Raw genomic sequence first — 20,001 nt, 5'->3', positions numbered from 1 at the left:
ACCAGATACATACAATCAAAATAGAAACAAGAAACTGTCCCTATCTGTCCGTAAAAGTCTTTGACAATGAATTTACAGCCCTTCTAGATTCAGGTGCCGGTATTAGCGTAATAAATTCGTTGGAGCTCGCCGAAAAATACGGGTTGAAGCTTCAACCAACAAGATTAAAAGTCAGCACGGCGGATAACACTCAGTACAAATGTTTGGGATACCTCAATATACCGTATACTTTTAAGGGAATAACAAGAGTAGTCCCTACAGTTGTCATCCCTGAAATCTCGAAGCCGATACTAGGATGTAATTTCTGGAAAAGCTTCGGAATTCAACCAATGGTAAACTTGGGCCGAGGGCCAGAACCCGTTGGACAGTTTGAGGTAGTCAATGAGCTCATTGCATTTACGTTGGAACCGGTGGGATACTTGCCACAACTGCCAACGTCCGAAGACACGTCTTTGGACATACCGACGTTCGATATACCGGAAAAAGCACAAATACCAACGGAAGAGTCCCTCGAGGTGGAATACGTGTTGACAAGCGATGAGCGAAAGGAACTGTTGGGAGTCATAAAGCATTTTGAATTCACCTGCAGCGAAAAACTAGGCAGAACAAATATGATCGAGCACAAAATTGTATTGAAAGAGGGAGCGAAGCCGAAAAACCAACCAACATACCGCTGTTCGCCTAGCATTCAGAAGGAAGTGGATGCGGAAATAGAACGCTATAAACAGATGGGCGTGATTGAAGAATGCTACAGCGACTGGACTAATCCGTTAGTTCCGGTCCGGAAGTCGAACGGAAAGATCAGAGTTTGCTTGGACTCGAGGAGGTTGAACGCAATGACGGTTAAAGACACGTATCCAATTCGAAACATGTTAGAAATTTTCGGAAGGCTGGAGCACGCAAAATACTTCTCGATCATAGACCTGAAAGACGCCTATTTTCAAATACCACTGAAAAAAGAATGTCGGAACTTGACAGCGTTTCGAACATCAAAAGGGCTTTACAGGTTCAAAGTCTGCCCGTTCGGCGTAACAAATGCACCGTTTACCATGTGCCGCTTAATGGATAAGGCTATTGGATTCGACTTAATGCCGTCGGTGTTTGTTTACCTAGACGACATCGTTATAGCAACGAAGACGCTAGAAGAACACCTCAGGTTATTAAAGGTAGTTGCTGAAAGGTTACGGAAGGCAAACCTAACGGTGTCCCTGGAAAAATCTAAGTTCTGCCGCAAACAGATAAAGTATCTAGGATACTTGCTGACAGAACAGGGTGTCGCAATTGACGGTTCCCGAATTGCACCGATTCTTGATTACGCACGACCGAAAAACGTGAAGGATGTCCGTCGGCTGCTAGGCTTGGCAGGCTTCTACCAACGGTTCATTAAGAACTATAGCCGCATAACCGTTCCAATAACGGACCTGCTTAAAAAAGCTAAGAAAAAGTTCGAGTGGACAGAGGAAGCCGAACAAGCGTTCTCCGAATTGAAGTCGGTTTTAACATCAGCACCGATTCTGGCAAACCCGGATTTCGAAAAGCCATTTACCATAGAATCGGATGCTTCTGACACAGCGGTTGGAGCGGCATTGGTCCAGGAACTCGACGGAGAAACGAGAGTGATTGCCTACTTCAGTAAGAAATTGAGCAGGACACAGCGGGCATATTCAAGTGTCGAAAAGGAATGCCTTGGAGTGTTGCTCGCAATTGAAAATTTCCGGCACTACGTAGAAGGTTCGCGGTTCAAAGTGGTCACTGACGCACGGAGCCTCTTGTGGCTGTTTACCATCGGAGTGGAGTCTGGCAACTCAAAACTCCTTCGATGGGCGCTCAAGATCCAGTCTTATGACATCCAGTTGGAGTACAGAAAAGGAAGCTGTAACATAACGGCCGACTGTTTGTCAAGGTCAATCAACCTACTCGATCTAACATCCCAGGACATCGACTACGAAGAACTGGCCGAAAAAATCAAAGCAGAGCCAGCGAAGTTTCCCGATTATCAAATAACAGACGGTGTTATCTACCGGTACGTGAAAAGCGAGACGTTGGTGGATGATCCACGATTTCGATGGAAAATGTACCCCCGAGTTGAAGAACGATCGCCAATCATCAGAACTGAGCACGAGATTGCACATCTCGGAGCGGAAAAGACCCTACAAGCGCTAAAGCGTCGTTACACATGGCCAGGTATGGCAGAGGACGTGAAAAAGCTATGTCGAGAATGTCTGAAGTGCCAAACCTCGAAAGCCGGCAATGTCAATACACTTCCGCCAATGGGAATACAGAAAGAGTTCGTGGAATACCCGTGGCAATTTGTTACGTTGGATTATGTCGGTCCGCTACCGGCGTCCGGGAAAGGTCGTCACACCTGCTTGTTAGTCGCAACGGACGTGTTCAGTAAATTTGTGTTGATCCAACCATTCAGAGAAGCGAAAGCGAACTCGTTAGTAGATTTCGTGAAACACATGATATTTCTCTTGTTCGGCGTACCAGAAGTCGTACTAACAGACAACGGTACGCAATTCACGTCGAAAATATTCCGCGAATTGCTAACCGAGTTCAATGTAAACCATTGGCTTACTCCAGCCTATCACCCACAAGTGAATAACACGGAGCGTGTAAACCGGGTAATAACAACAGCCATCCGAGCAACGATTAAGAAACACAAGGATTGGGCTGACGATTTGCAAACGATTGCCTGTGCAATTCGAAACGCAGTACACGAATCGACCAAATATACACCGCAATTTGTTGTCTTCGGTAGGGAAAGGGTGTCGGATGGCCAGGAATATGCGAAAATGCGCGACCAGGTCAGAAACAACGTTTCACCAGCGGAAGTAGAGGGAAGGAGGAAGAAACTCTTCGAGGAAATAAAAAGCCAGTTGACGAAAGCCTATGAGCGTCATAAGAAGCAGTACAATTTGCGATCGAACCCCGATTGTCCAACTTACTCAGTTGGCGAATCTGTTTTAAAGCGAACTTTCGAACTGTCGGACAAAGCAAAAGGTTTTTGTGCAAAGTTAGCGCCGAAATTTGAACTCGCCGTAGTTAGGAAAATATTAGGAAAACACTGCTACGAGCTTGAGGATACAAATGGAAAGCGACTAGGCGTCTTCTATGGGAATCACCTAAAGAAGGCAAACTTGCCTAAGAATTAACAATTTTTACAGCTATGTAGTCCTACGAGATAACCAAATGTGTATGCATATGAAAACACCTTTGGGATTAAATCCAACCAGTTTTACAGCTATGAATCTTGATGAGTGACAAACGAGACAACTATTCAGTTAAAGAAAAAACCTTCGAGGTCAACTTTCCCATTTTCCAAATGACCAACTAATTTTGTTCAAGCTATGGCAACTCTACGGAGAAACACAAGGAAAATTTATGTGAGGGACCAATAAAAAAATTCCCAATATTCACACTGGTCATTGGCTCGATTTGAAGTTGATTGTACAGTCAAGAAAGGGAAGAGGAAATACCTGGCCCAAAGAACTCAGACACGAAGCATAAGAAGGAGCCTGGGCGATGACCTGTATTAGTAGTGATACCATGAATGAAGCGAGCCCAAAGGTGATGATCTCGCGCTTGAAACAGTAAATGTTCTGGTTCGACTAAAGGATTTCCTCGCCGAACGTTCGAACATTGTACAACGACCAAAAATTTAACCAATTCCCAACCTCACATGTGGGAAATTGGCAGAATACATCAGCTATGCACACTTCGGGAGAAGCAACAACGGGAAATATCCATACAAAACACCAAAAAGGGCAAAGAACCTAACCAAAGAGAGACCTTCAAGATCCTACCTGATCCACTGTATATATGTACATATGTAAATAGTTAGATTAGTCGCGCCTATCATCTTATTTCTATGTTAGTCTTAAGCTAGGGTTAGTCGATAGTTCTTAAGTTACCAAATTTTCATTATTTTTCCTCCTCGTAGTTGTTGCTTAGTTTCCATATAGCATCCTTATTTAGTACTTTAGTCCTTTGATATTTTCCATAATAATTTTCCATTTTTGCATGCCATTTTGATTTTAAATTATTATTATTCAGTAATATTATCCAGTCCGTAATCAAGTATAGCTGTATAGTATAGGCTTCTAAAAATAAACAAGAGAAAGCAGAATTAGAATCTTCGTTACCGACCAGCGCGGATTATTTAAATCCGTTTTCTGCCCTTTTTCACCGCATCTGAAAAAGAAAAATAGTTCAAATTAACAAAACGATAAAACGATACATATTAAATAATACTTCCCGCAATAATTTTGATCCAAGCAGCAACACAATTCCTCAAAAATCGCAAAATTCCACCAGGAAAACAAATTTCACCGTCCACCTTCATTAAAATATTTTTCTATTTTGACGTTTTCGTCATTCTTTTGATCTCGTGTAGTTGGCAACGCTGACAGTATGGAAGGGAGAATATCGATATATCGATATTCTCATCGTGAATATCGAGGGGTACTGTAAAGTCAGTTTGAAATATTTCAAGGAAATATTTCCTGCTTAATTTTTTTGAATTAGATTTGCGTTTATTTAAAACAGAATTTCGGAAATAGTTTCTGGAGTATTTTGATAAACCAAATCGGGTTTAATGTGGAAACTGAACACGATCAGGATCTCGGAATTCATTCTGGGAGGATCACTGGTCAGGATTCACAAGTTTTGAGAATTTAATGTGGAGAACGTACATGATCGTTTGGTCGGAATTCATTCTGATGTGATCATGATTCGAAGACCCATAAGTTTAAGTATTTTACGAATTGTTGTACAGGTGTTCGGAAATGATACCGGATAAGTAAACAATTCCAGTTGTTACTTTAGTACCTTTCGAAAGTATTTTGAGAATTGGGGTTGGGGAAGCTTGCCATCTACTGTAGAGATTTCATAGTACCATAGCCTGATTAAACTACGTAAAATGTAACCCTACAAAAATTTGATTAAAATTGTTCCAATTTTAATCAAATTTTTGTACAGTTAGTGGGGGATGATGTAGCATGGTCATCATTCTACATTTTTTACGCAGCAAACGCCACTTACGCTCACTGTTCAAAACTGCGGAAATCACGTTTAGTCCGACGCTTGTATTCAAATATCTCCGTCGCGTTCAAAATTCAGCGCTTTTCAAAAACTTATCCACTGTTTCCGTCTCAGCAAAGCCGAATCGTGCAAAAGAAGGGAAGCGCGATTGAACCGACATGCGAAAGAACGGGATGATACCACTAAACCTTTAGAAAGACACGAACGTTGAAGAGTCGTTTTCTAAAGAAAACGTACTTCCGTGAAAAGAATTTGAATGCCTACTATTTTATCTGAGGATTTACAAATTTCTGCCCTTTCATTTCGATCCAGATCGTGGAAGAGACTAGTGGTATTTTAGTAGTTACGCGTGCGTTATTTTGTAAGTTTGATTCAAATGTGAGAAAGTTTAACGGTCGATTTATAACAAAGTTCCTCTTTTGCTGATTAGGTAGGAGTATTAGCTAGTGCGGTCGAAAGCTTAGGCAGTGCGGTCCTTCGTCTACGGACGATTTTTCGTGTGTTGTGTGACAGACAAGAAGGTAAGATAATTTAAAAAAGGTGTGTGATGGTAAAAATACTTAAAGGCGTCGACAGCCGATCGACGGCTTCTTTTGTCAGATCTTCTTTTGCTGCGACCGTTTCCTGCCAACCCGCTTCTAGCGACGCCTAAGCGGTACCACCACTTCACGACGGCATCGAAAAGCAGCGCTAAGCAAACCACGCGCTTCGCTTTTTTCTGGCAACGCTCAACCATCGCTAGTGCAACGGCTCAACACTGCCGCGCCGCCATCGTAGCATCACGTTTCCGAACGACGCTGTTCGACGCCATCGCAGATCTTGTTCGGCGCCATCGCGACGACGCCATCATTGCAACGGCCGACGCCGTGCTTGTCATCGGTTACAGCCAAAAAGCAGCTGATCGGTACCGTGAGTAAACAAACGTGCACGTAAAACTGAAAATCCACACACACGCCTTTTCAAATCTTACCGTTCGAAAAACGAGCTCGAAAACAAACGAGTAGACCTTTGTGCCGTTCTGCGAACCAGAACTATTACCAGAACGAGCCAACAGAGACCGCACTGTAGGAAAGAGGGAAAGAGATAACCAGAGTTAGGTCTATTAATAGAACTGAAGACGTCGATAAAGAAGGCCGAATTAAATAAACCCTCGTTGTTGATTGTATAGCGGTATTTTATCTGTAACCCTCGCTACTCCCTGTTATAAGTCACTCCTGAGAACATTTCTCACATTCGCGTCCGATATTTTGAATTTTACTTTGTTTTTCTACACCGCTTGGCTGGCGGGAAACAGCCACACTATTACTCTGAAGCGAGAAGGAGAGAAGGATAGGGAGATCTTTGCCGGTGATGATAACATTATACTTATAGGTTCTGTCTTCTTTGAACCGGTAAGGCGGTCGTTGTCTTCGCTGAAGGTAATAGTGGCACCATCTGGACGCGGGTAGATTAACGTTCCAGGTGTGCAAATCAACCGTTCCTTTGCGCGATTCGGGACCCATTTTCCACAACCTGCCCTGAGGTTAGGTTTCGTGCCGGGCAACCTTAACCGAGCGAGTGGTCCTCTTTCAGAGGTGGCGCTTAAGCCACTCGTCTTAAACGGCCTGAAGAGCTCTGGCGAACGGAAGATAACTCGCGGGCAAGCCGCCCACGTTATACTCTAGGCCGTAAAGGACTACCGGTCTAATCAGCGTCCTGTAGACTGTTAACTTCGTGCGGTGGCAAATTTTGTTCGATCGCAGCGTCCTACGGAGTCCAAAGTAAGCACGATTTTCTGCCATAATGCGTGTTTGTATTTCTCTGCTGGTGTCGTTGTCTGCGGTAACCAGTGAGCCCAGATACACGAACTCTTCTACCACCTTGGTTTCATAACCGTCTAAGTGAATCCGGGGAGGGACGTCAGCATTCACTTCTCTAGAACCTCTTCCTTTTATGTATTTTGTTTTCGATACATTAATGACAAGTCCAATCCGTTTGGCTTCAGCTTTCAGTCCGATGTACGTTTCCGCCATCCTCTCAAAGGTACGTGTAATAATGTCAACGTCGTCAGCGATCCCAAGAAGCTGGACGGACTTCGTGAATATCGTGCCACTCGTGTCTATCCCCGCTCTATTTATCACACCCTCCAAAGCGATGTTGAACAGCAAACTTGGCCACCATATATTTGTACCATATATTTGGTTTTCGACGCATTAATTTGTAACCCAATCCTCCTAGTCTGCGTTTTTCGCCTGGCTTAGATTCCCTCTGCCATCCCAAGGTTAATAGTCTGTGAGGTCGTCTGCGAAGGCTAGGAGTTGACTACTCTTGCTGAAGATTGTTCCCTCGTTTCGATGCCCGCTCACCGAATGGCACCTTCAATAGCGATGTTGAACAGTCCATCCCCTTGCCGCAACCCTCTGCGCGATTCTGAAGGACTCGAGAGTGCCCCCGAAGCACGCACGTAGAACATACTCGTTCCAGGGTAGTTTTGATCAGACGCGTCTGTTATGCATTATCTGCCATAGCTGTTCGCGATCGACTGTATCGTATGCTGCCCTGAAATGCATTGATACATGAAGCATGGGCACGTTGTACTGATGACTTTTGTGGAGGATTTGTCGGAGAGAAAAAATTTCGTAGTAGCACGGGCCCCCACAAAGCCCACCTGGTACTGCCCTACCCTGCACTGTTTAGGTGTAGCGCGTTTTATATTACCATCGACCAGCATAGTTTCTTACTCAAGAGGAGGAAAGTACGCAAGTAGATGCCCAAATAACAATTTGGGTTTTATTACACTCTTATGATGGCATTTAAGACCAATATTGGTCATGAAAACCGACCTTAGAGTACAAAAAATCTCACATTGTTGCTTGAGCGCGGTATACACTGTTCGTAATGCTAGCTTTGAAAGTATTGACCATAAAATTATGTTGTGTCGAATGGAAAAACTCGGAAATTCTGGTATAGAAGTGTTGCAATTTTTTTTTGCAACCCAACGGGAATTCCTCAAGGAACCAAATTAGGACCTTTGTTTTTCACACTGTTCATCAATAAGCTTTCTATACTGCTACTACCTGCATGCCAAAAACCTGCATGTAAAAACCGTTCTCGACTATCGGAAGTCACAGAGTTTGAAATCACAGAGTCTGAAATCACAAGCGCGGTGTACGAATAATTTGGACAATGCTCTTGGTCAGTGTCCCCAGTGCAACGCAATCACATTCTACCACACACGGAACCTGATTACCTTCGAATGCTCAATTTTGGGTGATGCATTGCAATACGTTGATCACATTTGTGACCTAGAATTAAATCTTTATTGTGCGCTCAACGGTCGCGTAACCAGAAGAAGGAGCCCTGCCAGGCCCAGTCACACTACAGTCCATGCATGATAGCAACTTGTCAGTTGAAACCCATCGTGGGAATTTTGATTTATAAGCGTTATAAATCTGACTTTTTGTTACGCATCACAATATGTTGTGAAAAAGAATATAATCTCACGTCAAAATGCATGAAGTTTGATATGTCGTTTTGAATCATAAGATGGCAGATCTACTTGTGGTGGCCTGCGCTCCCGACGGCGTATCGCTTGCAACACTTGCGGCCTGCGGCCATCTCACCCTGTACCAACTGTAAAATGTCATAAAATACTTTTTACGGAATTATGCCAAATGGACCACTATAATTATGTCAGTGGTTTTATGGCAAATGACGTTGTGCCAAACAGCATTATGACAAATGACTTTATGCCAAATGGGCGGCCTGGTTGTCTTTGTATTGTGACGTAGCTCATGATGGGCCCAACGCGAACTCATAAGAAAGCGAAGCGTTGTAAATTATGACTAAAATCCATTATGTCTATCGTCCATTATGCTTGACATCTATTATGCCTAATGTCCGTTTGCGGACCAATTCGAAATTATGGTTTAGGCTTCTTCAAAATGAAATATTAGTGGAATCTGCGGTATTTGTATAACCAACAGTTTGTATTGTTATAACTTGAGCAGTCCGAATTTCCATAACATCCTATTGAAAAACGTTGCTATCAATTTCTAATCCTTTTTATTGTTTTTCCTCTCTTTGCAGAATTTGAGTAACCTGGTAAGTCATTTAAAGACGCTATTATTTAGGTTTACAATTGATTCAGTATATGGTACCGTAAAAGCATCCCAAGCAGCAATGTGAGTTTTATTGTACTCTTATGGCGGTTTTGATCTTAAATGCCATCATAAGAGTGTAATAAAACCCAAATTGTTACTTGGGATGGTTCCTAATAGAGATGGTCGCGTATGAAAATCTGAATACCCGGACCCGACCCGTGCCCGATCAAGAAAAAAATTAAAAACCCGTACCCGACCCGAACCCGCAAATTTATTATTTTTGATACCCGAACCCGACCGCAACCCGTCGGGTACGGGACGGGCCCGGGTACCCGACCATCTTTAATGTTAAATGTGGGCAATAGAGATACCCGACCCGACCCGTACCCGGTTTCAAAAACAAAAATTAAGAACCCGTACCCGACCCGAGCCCGCAAATTATTTTTTTTCAATACCCGAACCCGACCTGAGCCCGGCGGGTACGGGTACGGGTGCGGGTTTCAGGCAAATTTTCCGCTACCCGACCATCTCTAGTTCCTAATTCTGCGCATCGCCTATTTTCCTTAAAAATCATAACATGCTCAAATGAATTGCTCTGTGTACACATATTTTCATAGGTGTGTCAATTAAGATAAAAATTCACAGGAATTTGGAAGTTTTGACTGAAAGGTAAACGCGCGCAGAATTAGGCACCATGCTTTTTTGGCTTTTTTTTTTTTTTTTTTGGTTATAGTCACTTTAACCAGCTTGGGTCATTCGTGACTTCTGCGGGGTTGGGATTTGAACCCGGGTCCTCGGTGTGAGAGGCATGAATGCTAACCACTACGCCAGGACTGACCCCAGTTTTTTGGCTTTTATATTCTTTCTGCTATCTATCTAAGCTGTAGTAAGTAACTAGTAGTTATACCGAAATTTTAAAATTGATTTCCATTCTTTGAAAAAATTGGAAGTGAAATATTTTGTTTTTCATCGTGAATAATTCATCTTCTTTCAACAAAGTTTTTGACTAATCAATGAATGCATTCTGTGAGCGTTCATTTTTCTATTTCTGTTCAATGTCTGCTTTTAAATTTCTGCCAATATTCAATAACGACATTACCATTTTCGTTACGCATTGAAATATGGATTTTGCCTAATCAAGTCGTAGTCGTTTGTTTTCAAACAGCAAATTTTCTAAATTTCGTGTAATTGTTATTTTGTACACTCAATTGAACTCGAGTAACAAATCGGAAATTTTTTAACTTTGTCCATTTGCAGAAAAATCGTGAAAGTGTAAGTAGGTACCGCGTTACAAGTAGTTTAACTTTTAAATTGACTACCAGCCGCAAAATAACGAACAAAAGTACCTACACCGCCGGCACTTACCATGAAACGATCGATTGTAAATCAAATTGCACCAAAGTTGCGTGCATGGAAGCAAATCCGCCTGTCAATAGCCGGGTTACCGAAGGGGGCTTCGCTACAAAAAGGGTATAAACGCTCATCGATCTTCGCGATCGGCCGCAGGTTCAGCTTACCGAATACAATACCACCATTGTTGCTCGATGTGGTAATATGCTAAATGATACAGGAAACGAAGTCTCATTGCTTCGCTGAACCGTGGCTTGCAAGAAAAAAAAAAGTGGTTAAACCCTTGACACCCACCCGCCCGGAATCGGAACCTGCTGCAACGCAACCGACGCGACGGCGCAAGGCTGTGATTACGCGAAACAAGAGCTTCTCTGGATAAGCTCCGTGCGGCTGCATTAAAATTTACGCCTACCCCTGAAGCTAGGTCTGGTCTTCTGATAATACGTATACGAGAGCGTGTTTACAAGTTGTTGGTACACGATTCTCTGAATGTAGCCAAACAGCCGCCATCGTGTATAGTGGCCGCACGCGAATTGGCTCGCCGCGTGTTCCTTCCTAAGCTTCTTGGTGATTCGCCGCATTGCTTCTTAGTCGGCAAGCGATAATGGGTAATTACACACTCAATGGGGGTCGATAATCATTGCAATCGGTGGGAGGGGAGGAACTTTCTTTCGGCTGCTTCCAAACCTTTTGCTGAACGGATTGAATCAAGATACGATACGCTGATCGATAGACCTCCTGCGGCTGCTCGGAAGGTTGCGGCGCTCCCGCATAGCGTTGCCCGTATGTGTATGTGCGGGTTTTCCTGCTGCACGCTAATTGTTAATTAAATGTTTGCAAATTATGCTTTCTATGCAAGCTCAGGTGGGATTCCGAGCGACTCGAGCGACGTGACTTGATCATTTGGAAAGTATAACGCGCTTCAAGCCGATTGGGCCCTTCTGCAAATGGGTTTTAATGGTTTTATCTCGCATCTCGCATCAGATCTGTCTTTCTTTTCCGAGCGGTGTGGCCACCTTCACGGCATCCACTAGCATAGATAAAGCAGCGTAACGAGAGCAGCGACTGCTGGCAGACGGATTCCGTGTAGTCAATGTTTGCACGTGCCTGCCAACATTGAGCGGTGTTCGACACGTTGTTGTTGCCGCTAAGATGTAAAACACCTAACGGTACACAGCGGGGCATTGCAACAGGAATCAATAGTGCCACCTTCATCCCGCCAACATGTTCCGCTGCAATCTTTCGTACGAGTGGCTATTCCGTAGGTTAATATTTGTCCAACTGCAGCACAGTCCGTTAGAACAGGTTGTGTTCTAGTGAGGGCAAAAAAATGAGTAGCGTGGATTACAACTTAAAAGCTGGTAATCCCTTTACGGCTTACGGATCGGTTTGCTTGAGGAATCACATCCGACGGACGCTAGATGGGATCGATGTTAATATTTAATGATCATCACATTCCTTTGGAATTATTGTAGGTTGTAAATGTGGATTCATTCTAGAACTACGGTTCATATTTGAAACGACAATCCGAGCATCAGGGATTGTCAACGTATCGTTAATTCGCATTTCAATAGACCAACCACGTGTTTTTGTTTTGACCTCAGACGTCTAATTAACTTTTAAACGGTAATTTTTTTAACGATTGCATATCGACGGTTAAAACGGTAGAAGAAAGTAATGAAACAAAGGTGTTTATAGTATTCAAACAGAGTGGGACAAGACGTGAAGGGGGAAAGTGCGGAAAATTAGGTAAGGAAGGGTCATTGAAGCAACACGCTTATTCAGTATGTGTACTGTTTCCCTTTACCCTAGCTGGGGGATCCGCTGATCAGACCAAATTTTACTAGGAGTCAATTATTACCGGATTCGAACTCAACTTCTGTGGACCGCAGTGAACCTGGTGAATCATGGTGAACCTTTGACTAAACTACTGTTATTCGTTATATTTATTAGTCGAATAGTTTAGTTTCAAATCTAACTTAAGCTTAATTTGAAGTCCAAATTCAAGTCGTATTTCAAGTACAATTCTAAATACAAAGTACAAAGTAATTCTAAATACAATCGATATCCAATTGCAATTCCTACTTTAAGTTTAATTTCAAGTTCAAGTTTCTTTGAATATTTGCCTATTTCAAAAGCCATGAACCAAACAGTACGCTGTGCGAGCAAACAGTCTGTTAAGACATTACCGCCATGTTAACGTAGGACCACGCAAAATTGGTTTTCATATTGTTAAGAGATAGCTTATTCAAATTATTTGTATGAAAACTTAAAATATGGAAATTGTACTCAAGAAAATTGATAAATCAATCAGTACTTCAGGACGAGAAATCTCAGTTTTCAATATTGAGCAACGAGAAAACATTATTGATTTAATATTTGTTTTTATTTGCCAACCCTTTTCCTCGATGACGACATTTTACAAATTCGATCTCTTTTTCTCAAAGGCAGATCCTTGCCATAACAAAATACATTCTATTTTCATTACTCTTCCAATGAAATGAAAAAGTTATTAACATATAGAATCCCATTCAGTCGTACGGTACCAACTTCTCCAATACAGATATCAAATTGACCTAGGTTTAATTGTCGTTAAGAAACTTCAACGTTGAGATAAGGAGATTTTGTCACTTTTCTGGTGCATTTTTCCAACGCAGGCAGCAATTTGGTCTAGGTTTAACCGCCATACGAAAAAATTCTTGGGATGAGGAGACATCATCACTCTTTCGGGCGTACTTCCCAAGCACAGATACCAAATTGGTATAGGTTTAAACAACGCAAAGAATCTTTGACCTGTTGGGATGATCGGATTTTGTCACTTTTTTGTAAATGGAAATCACAATAAACAGATGGTGTATTTAACTGTCCTCTCTACCTGTAAAGCAAAGTGATCATTTAGTGACTATTTAGTGATTGAAAATAAAAATAAGCATAAGCATAAGCCTAGGATACCGCCCGTGTGCTGCTACTCCGTTACTAACCAGGATCGATGAAAATTGCAAAATGATGGCTGGAAAAGGCATGCTTGGGACAACACACTATTCCTCATTGTGCAACCTTATCCTCCCGGTTGGCTTCGAGGTATGACACTGGCCTAATAAGCCAGTCGTCGTATGTTCGAATCTCGGCTGGGAGAGGCTGTTAAAGTCAATAGAATCATTGTAACTGGTCCTGCAATTGTCCTGTACTCTAACAGCTGGCTGCGAAGTCTGTCGTATAAAAAGAGAAGGTCAAGTTCAATAACTAAATGTAAAATCTAGGCTTTGCTTTGCTTTGCAACCTTATCAGGTCCCTGCATGCTGATCAATACCGACGCCGGCCTCGTCCGAATGCAGGTCCTGGTGGGATGGAAAGGAATGTTAGTCCAATACTTTTTGCTACTAAAGACCAGGGAATCCTCTGCATCTTCACAAGCATTTCGGGAAAGGAATTGTTGTTAGTAGAAGGGGGAGCTAGATAAAGATCCAATTTAATTGAAATGTAATTTGTCGAAAACTACGCGCGGTTTCGGTGTGGAATAATGCAACAAACGAGGCACAAAAACAAACGATGCTAAATTTCCATACACTATTTATTTGAAACTATTTATTTGAAACTAGTTTCTTGTAGTCAGTAATTACGAAAATTAAGATCACAAATACACCTTTTTTGTAAATTTAATAAATTTAATATAATGTAATGGTACTACATAAACAACCATGATTTGTTAATTTATATCGAAAAATACTATACGCATGCAAGACTCACGGTGGCTTGTAATCCACCAGAAAATAAAAGTCAGGCACAATAAAACGAGCTAATATAGTCCCTAAGTTGATAAGCATGTCCTCTTATCAACGCTAATATGCAGAGATATAGCGCCCTACACGCTTATTTAGTGATTGAAAATAAAACTTATAATAAAATTCACATAATCGCTGCATGTATTATGAGTCGATCGGTATTCAAACCATCATAATCCATTGATAATTGGCAGAGCTACTAGCGTTCAAAATCTTTTATATTTTAGAGATGGTAACTAGAATACAAATTCTGGAATGACACCCTGCGGTAAGACGTAGTCCTACGTCAAAACGGTAATGAGAACGTAGGGAAACGTGATAAAAACTGGGTAAACAGGATAGAAAACGAGAAAACCACGAGAGGGTAAAAGCAGAAAAACTGGCATGAAAAAAAGATAATCGAAAAAAAAAAAACACAGTAACACAGAAGAAGGCAAAACATGACGTAATACGAGAAAAATGTGGAAAGAAGAGAAAGGGAAAACGAAGCGAAAAAAGAAGAGACTGGGTAAAAAAGTTAAGGAAAAGAAGACAAATGAAAGAATAGAATGCAAAACGATATAGAAAACGAGAAAGCAAACGACGACAAACTGGACAGAAAGGGAGAAAAAACGGAACAAAAGAGAAAAAACTTAATTAGGAAAGGAGGAAAAGTAAAGGAGAAAATGTGGGAGGCAGAAAATTGAGAACCGAAAACAGAAAAAGAAAATTGGGGTGAAAAAATTGAAACAGAAGACAAATGGGATGAAATGAAAAAGGGAATGTGACAGAAAAGAAGGAAAAGCTGGAACATGAAGAAGACCGGAATAGATGAAAACAAAAAAAAATAGAAAAGGGGTTAACGGGATAGAATACAAAATGCCAGACTGGAAAAGTGGTAAAACGAGCCTGAAAATTAAGAATAAACATAGAGAAAAGACGAAAAATGGAACATAAAAGACAAAAACTTGACGAAAATCAGGAATGAAAAAGGTGAATGATGTAACAGGGGAAGAAGAGAAAAAGGAAACAGCGGTTTCTGCCTGCTGGAAAAACGAGCAAGAAAAGGAGGAAAAAACTCCAAGATATACAGCCCTAAAGGTTGTACGAAAGGTTGACGTAGGACTGTATGAGATCATTAGATCAAGGACTAATGTAAACTGCATTTCTGGCATATTTATATTTAATGTTAATGCCATTATTTATTTGAATTTTTAAAATACAAGAGCGAAATATTCAAATTCAATTCTTTATTGAATGCAATGGCCGCTTTGAAAATACGTGGACGGGGGTTCATAAGTACGAGGCCCGCAACCAATAAGACATATAATTTTTTTAAATCACTGGTGTGCATCATAAAGGATGAAATAGTATGAATGACCAATCCACAGATTATTTTATTGAATAGGATTATGCGTAGTTTGACATGACATCAATAATCTTAATTTAACTCGCTTGTGGCCTTTAAAAGGGCCATTGATTACAAATAACATTAAAGTCAAAGCACATTCATCGCAAAAATGACGTGCCATACGAATGTCCTTCTCTTTTGACATGAATGGCAACAGGCACGTAAGTTAGCGGCATCGATTCACTGTCTTTTGCTCCGAGAAGATTTTACTAGTTTACTTTCACAGCTTACCGCTTGTTTCATAGCAGAAAATATGGCTCACACGCAAAAATTTCTGTTTTATTTGTATGAGAGTCCTTATCCTCAAACCATCATAAAATACCTACATGCCAAATGCCTACAATGGAACCCCATTTGCTTGATTATTTCTCGAGTTATGAGGAAGTTTATGTTTCATTTGTATGGGAGCCCCCCCTCTTAGAAGAAGAAGGGGTCTCAGTACAATATAGAAATAAATCTTACCTCCAAAAACCGTCACGCGCCAAATGTGGTTCCTTTTGCTTGATTAGTTCTCGAGTTATGAGAAAATTTGTATATTATTTGTATGAGAGCCCCCATCTTAAAGATGGGAGGGGTCTCAATTCATCATAGAAGAAATTCTTGCCTTCTGAAACCACCACATGCCAAATTTGGTTCCATTTGCTTGATTAGATCTCGAGTTCTGAGTAAATTTGCATTTCATTTGGATGAGAGCCCCCCTCTTAGAAAGGGTCTCAGTACATCATAGAAAAAAATCCTGCCTTCTGAAACTTTCACATGCCAAATTTGGTTCCATTTGCTTGATTAGTTCTCGAGTTTTGAGGAAATTTGTCTTTAACCCCCATGAAAATGCAGAATAGCAAGAGAGAAAAAGCAATCCGATAGAAAAACGAGAAAAAGAGTGGAAAACGGGAAAACGGGATAAAGAAAGGAAGGTGGGACAGAATGAGAAAGAGGAATGGGAAAATGGAACAGAAAAATAAGAAAAGGAAAACAGGAACGTTTTCGTTTGACGACAAGTTTCAAGATTTTCCCAATAACGTAGGGGAAATGTGTATAATGTGCCCCCTAAGAATAAATGGATATATCTCCGTTATACTTCCCCAAATTAACGTTACAACTACGTGTATATGTTGGAATTTAAGCTGACAACCAATTGCAATTGTTTATTTCATTTAGTATTGTGGAATAAACATGCTAGGAATTATTTAATGAAAGCACCTAAATGTTGTGTTTCTCGTCTGCGCGGGGTAAAATGCCCCACCTGCGGTATAATATGCCCAATGCGGTAATTTGAGTGTTTCTACCAGTGACAGACCAACTCTATTGTGTAGAAAGTAAACCTATTTCCTTTGTTTTGCAAAATATCGTTATTTTATGTAAAATAAACCTAGTTTCGGCCTAGTTTCGGTTTCTGGTGCACTTTTTCTTTTCTGCAGGGGCACATTATACTGCAGCTGTGCCGTTTTGTACCGGGTAGTTGAATTACCTAGAATTTGGACGTTGGTAATAAATTATTCCCACCGCGGTTGCTCTACAATACTAATTGAATTAAATAATGGCAATTGGCTTCAACTTAGATCTGTTTACCTATGTTTATAGCCACATTTGCAAGGGGGGCAAATTGCACCACCGCAAGTGGGGCATATTGGCCTGCTTTTACTTATTTGAAAAAATATTAAATGCTAAAGCAAACCAAGCGTTTCATACCGTTATTTTTGACAGGCATGTCTTTTTGAAGTTCACTTTACGCAATCGAATCGCAACAACCGGTTATTTACAGATTTTGACTAGAAAATAGCTTATGGAAATGACGCCAAAAGTTACATCGGGAGCTGCTCAAAAACAAATTTATTTTTGTTTCGTTTTTACAGCATGTGACAACTGTCATACTTGCATAGTAGGCTAGTTCCATCAAATACTATGGTTTCTGGGTGGTTTTGCATTTTGATTTCGCTTGTTTAGCGAAAACCGAAGGGGGGCACATTGGCCAGGGGGGGCACGTTATACACAATTCCCCTACATGTCTTACAAAACATTAAAAGTACCTTTTACGCTAACCGGTTTCGGGTTTGATCCAACTCATCTACTAGACAAAACTAGAGGCTATTCCCTAATTTTAAGTCCGAATGAGCGATATCAAGTAAGGACAGCATTCACCCCTACAATCGAGCCGGGCAAAGACCGTGTGTGTTTCCTTTGTTCGTACCCAACCGTTATTAGTCTTTTGTTTACACTCCATTATTACCAGTGTTCGTCATTCGACAGCATAGCATTCATGTAATAGACTCATAATTTTCAAACTCACAATGATATTTGACATTCAGTTTTGCACTGCCATTCAGCACATCTGCCCATAAATGGAAGACAGTCACATATGCAAAAACTTGCAGCGACGAAAAACGCATTTGAAACCGCTACATTTTTTCTTTATTATTGAGTAAATTTTGGAAACAAATCGTCCAAATCATCATAATATTACTTGAATGTACATTATAGAATACTTTTACAAGCAATTTGTTCACAAGTGACCTACAATTTGTTCCAAAACTTATAAAAACTACCGAAGTTACTGATATGCGTTTATTTGTGCTTGAATAAGCAAGAATAAACGCATAACAGTCACACTCACAGCATGCCTTGATCCTTGCGTTGCCGATGAGCCGGTGACTGCCGGTGGAGTATTTTCAAGACCACGTGTCGTTGTTATTTTGATAATTCACGTGCCCGTTTAATTCATCTGTTTCAAATGTCTGTACTGAACTATTTGAAATTTTACGGGAGTAAGGATAACTCTGAAGATAAACTTCTAGTTCCTAGCATTTTCTGCTTTTATTTGTAAATTGTTATCGTGGGGTCGCATAAGGGGTTTTGTTCAACTCAGAAACTGGTCACTTTCCTGTGTCAGGAACACTCCCAGAACGTGTCCGAGTGTGACCAATGTGATCCTGGACATATTATATGACGACAAATGAACTATTCTGAGCTAGTTTTGCACTTTCGCGTACTTAGAGATGTCACATGTTGTATTTTAGTTCTATTCAGAAACTGATCCCCGTAGGGGTATCCGGAGCATTTCCGGATATGTGGTTAGATATGGTCAATGACGTCTTGAACACTTTATACAACTACCAATGGTCTAGTTTTGCAAATTCGAGTACTTAGAGGTGTCGTATAATGGAATTATTGGGATTCAAGGTGGTTCAAGTTCCAGATATTCCGGAACTTGTTCCGACTATAGCTTCGGAACCGTCTATCCGCTCCAAACTTTCTTCAATAGTGTTCTTGGAGGCCATCAAATCTTTCGTTTGGTAGTTGTTGCAGTCAAATTGGTTCAGGAATTTCCAAAATCAAATGCTTATGCATATATTTTCACTACTGTGACTGTTATGCGTTTATTTGCAATATGGGACTGACATGGTTTAATATTTTTTTCAACATTTTGGGAACAAACATAGCTTTTTTGTTCGAAATATTGAAAGAATTGGTAATTTAAAGATGGTTCCCAGGTTTATCTCAAAAATGGTGAAAAGTCATATGGGACTGTTATGCGTTTATAGGCAGACATATCCTCTATCATTCAGCACATAAACTCTGACTAATATCCCGAGCAAGATCGCGCATTCAGCTAGTAATATAGCCGAATAAAAGCTAAACCATTATGAATTGTAATTGGAAGATGAAGGCAAGAAATCAAACATTATGAACATTATGCTATCTGCTGCTTTTGGTCACGATTACGGATCGACCAATTTCGCAACAACACCTCTTACGAACCGATTTTACTTCACTCGCCTTCATGAAATCGGTTCGGCAGACGGCCTCGGTCGGCCACGGGTGGTTAATCCAATTTTGGCTCTTGACAGCTTCCCCCCGCGAAGGTTTTGCCATCTGCCAGCTTCGAGAACCGATGGTTGGAAGGATGGTAGGATGAAGAGGAAAGACTCTGCACTAAAAATGTCGGTCCTGCCGGTTGATTGTTTGACGAATGTACATAAATACCTTCACTTAGCATTACCCATAGCGATTCGGTAAGCGGATTTACCGCGTCACTGATCAAGGAAACTCTATCGAATCGGTGTTGGCTTAGGGTGAACTTGTGAAGCGAAGGTTTCACTGCGGAAAATATGTGCCTTCTTGGCAAGCAAACCAACCTTAAAGGTCACGTTTGTCACAGTCCAATGAGTGTATCGCTTCCGAGGTTGGACTGAAAACAGGATGACAGTTACCGTCACGGAAAGTCGTTTACGAAAATATTGGGCTGTTGTTGAATTAGAGGGTGGTATCAGCTCAGTAGAACGGATAAGGGTTGCAATCGGAAAGTTTTTAAGCAAATTTGGCTTTACTATTGTTTGTTCGTGGCAATGGGTGGCAG

The 20,001-nt window shown here is 41.1% G+C and overlaps 1 protein-coding gene across 10 annotated transcripts in view; it reads left to right on the top strand.

Annotated features, from left to right (window-relative positions):
• LOC128737176 (uncharacterized) overlaps positions 1 to 20,001 on the top strand; it is a 696,232-nt gene that overhangs the window by 112,973 nt on the left and 563,258 nt on the right. For all 10 annotated transcript variants that reach the window (XM_053831758.1, XM_053831752.1, XM_053831762.1 and 7 more), the window contains exon 3: positions 9,112 to 9,126. The gene's annotated coding sequence lies outside the window, so the exon portion shown is untranslated. The remainder of the gene's footprint in view (positions 1 to 9,111; positions 9,127 to 20,001) is intronic.

This window comes from Sabethes cyaneus, chromosome 2 (assembly GCF_943734655.1).
Source record: "Sabethes cyaneus chromosome 2, idSabCyanKW18_F2, whole genome shotgun sequence".
NCBI classification, from domain to species: Eukaryota; Metazoa; Arthropoda; class Insecta; order Diptera; family Culicidae; genus Sabethes; species Sabethes cyaneus.
Note: the sequence above shows the minus strand (reverse complement) of the source record. Positions and strands in the feature narration are given on the sequence as shown.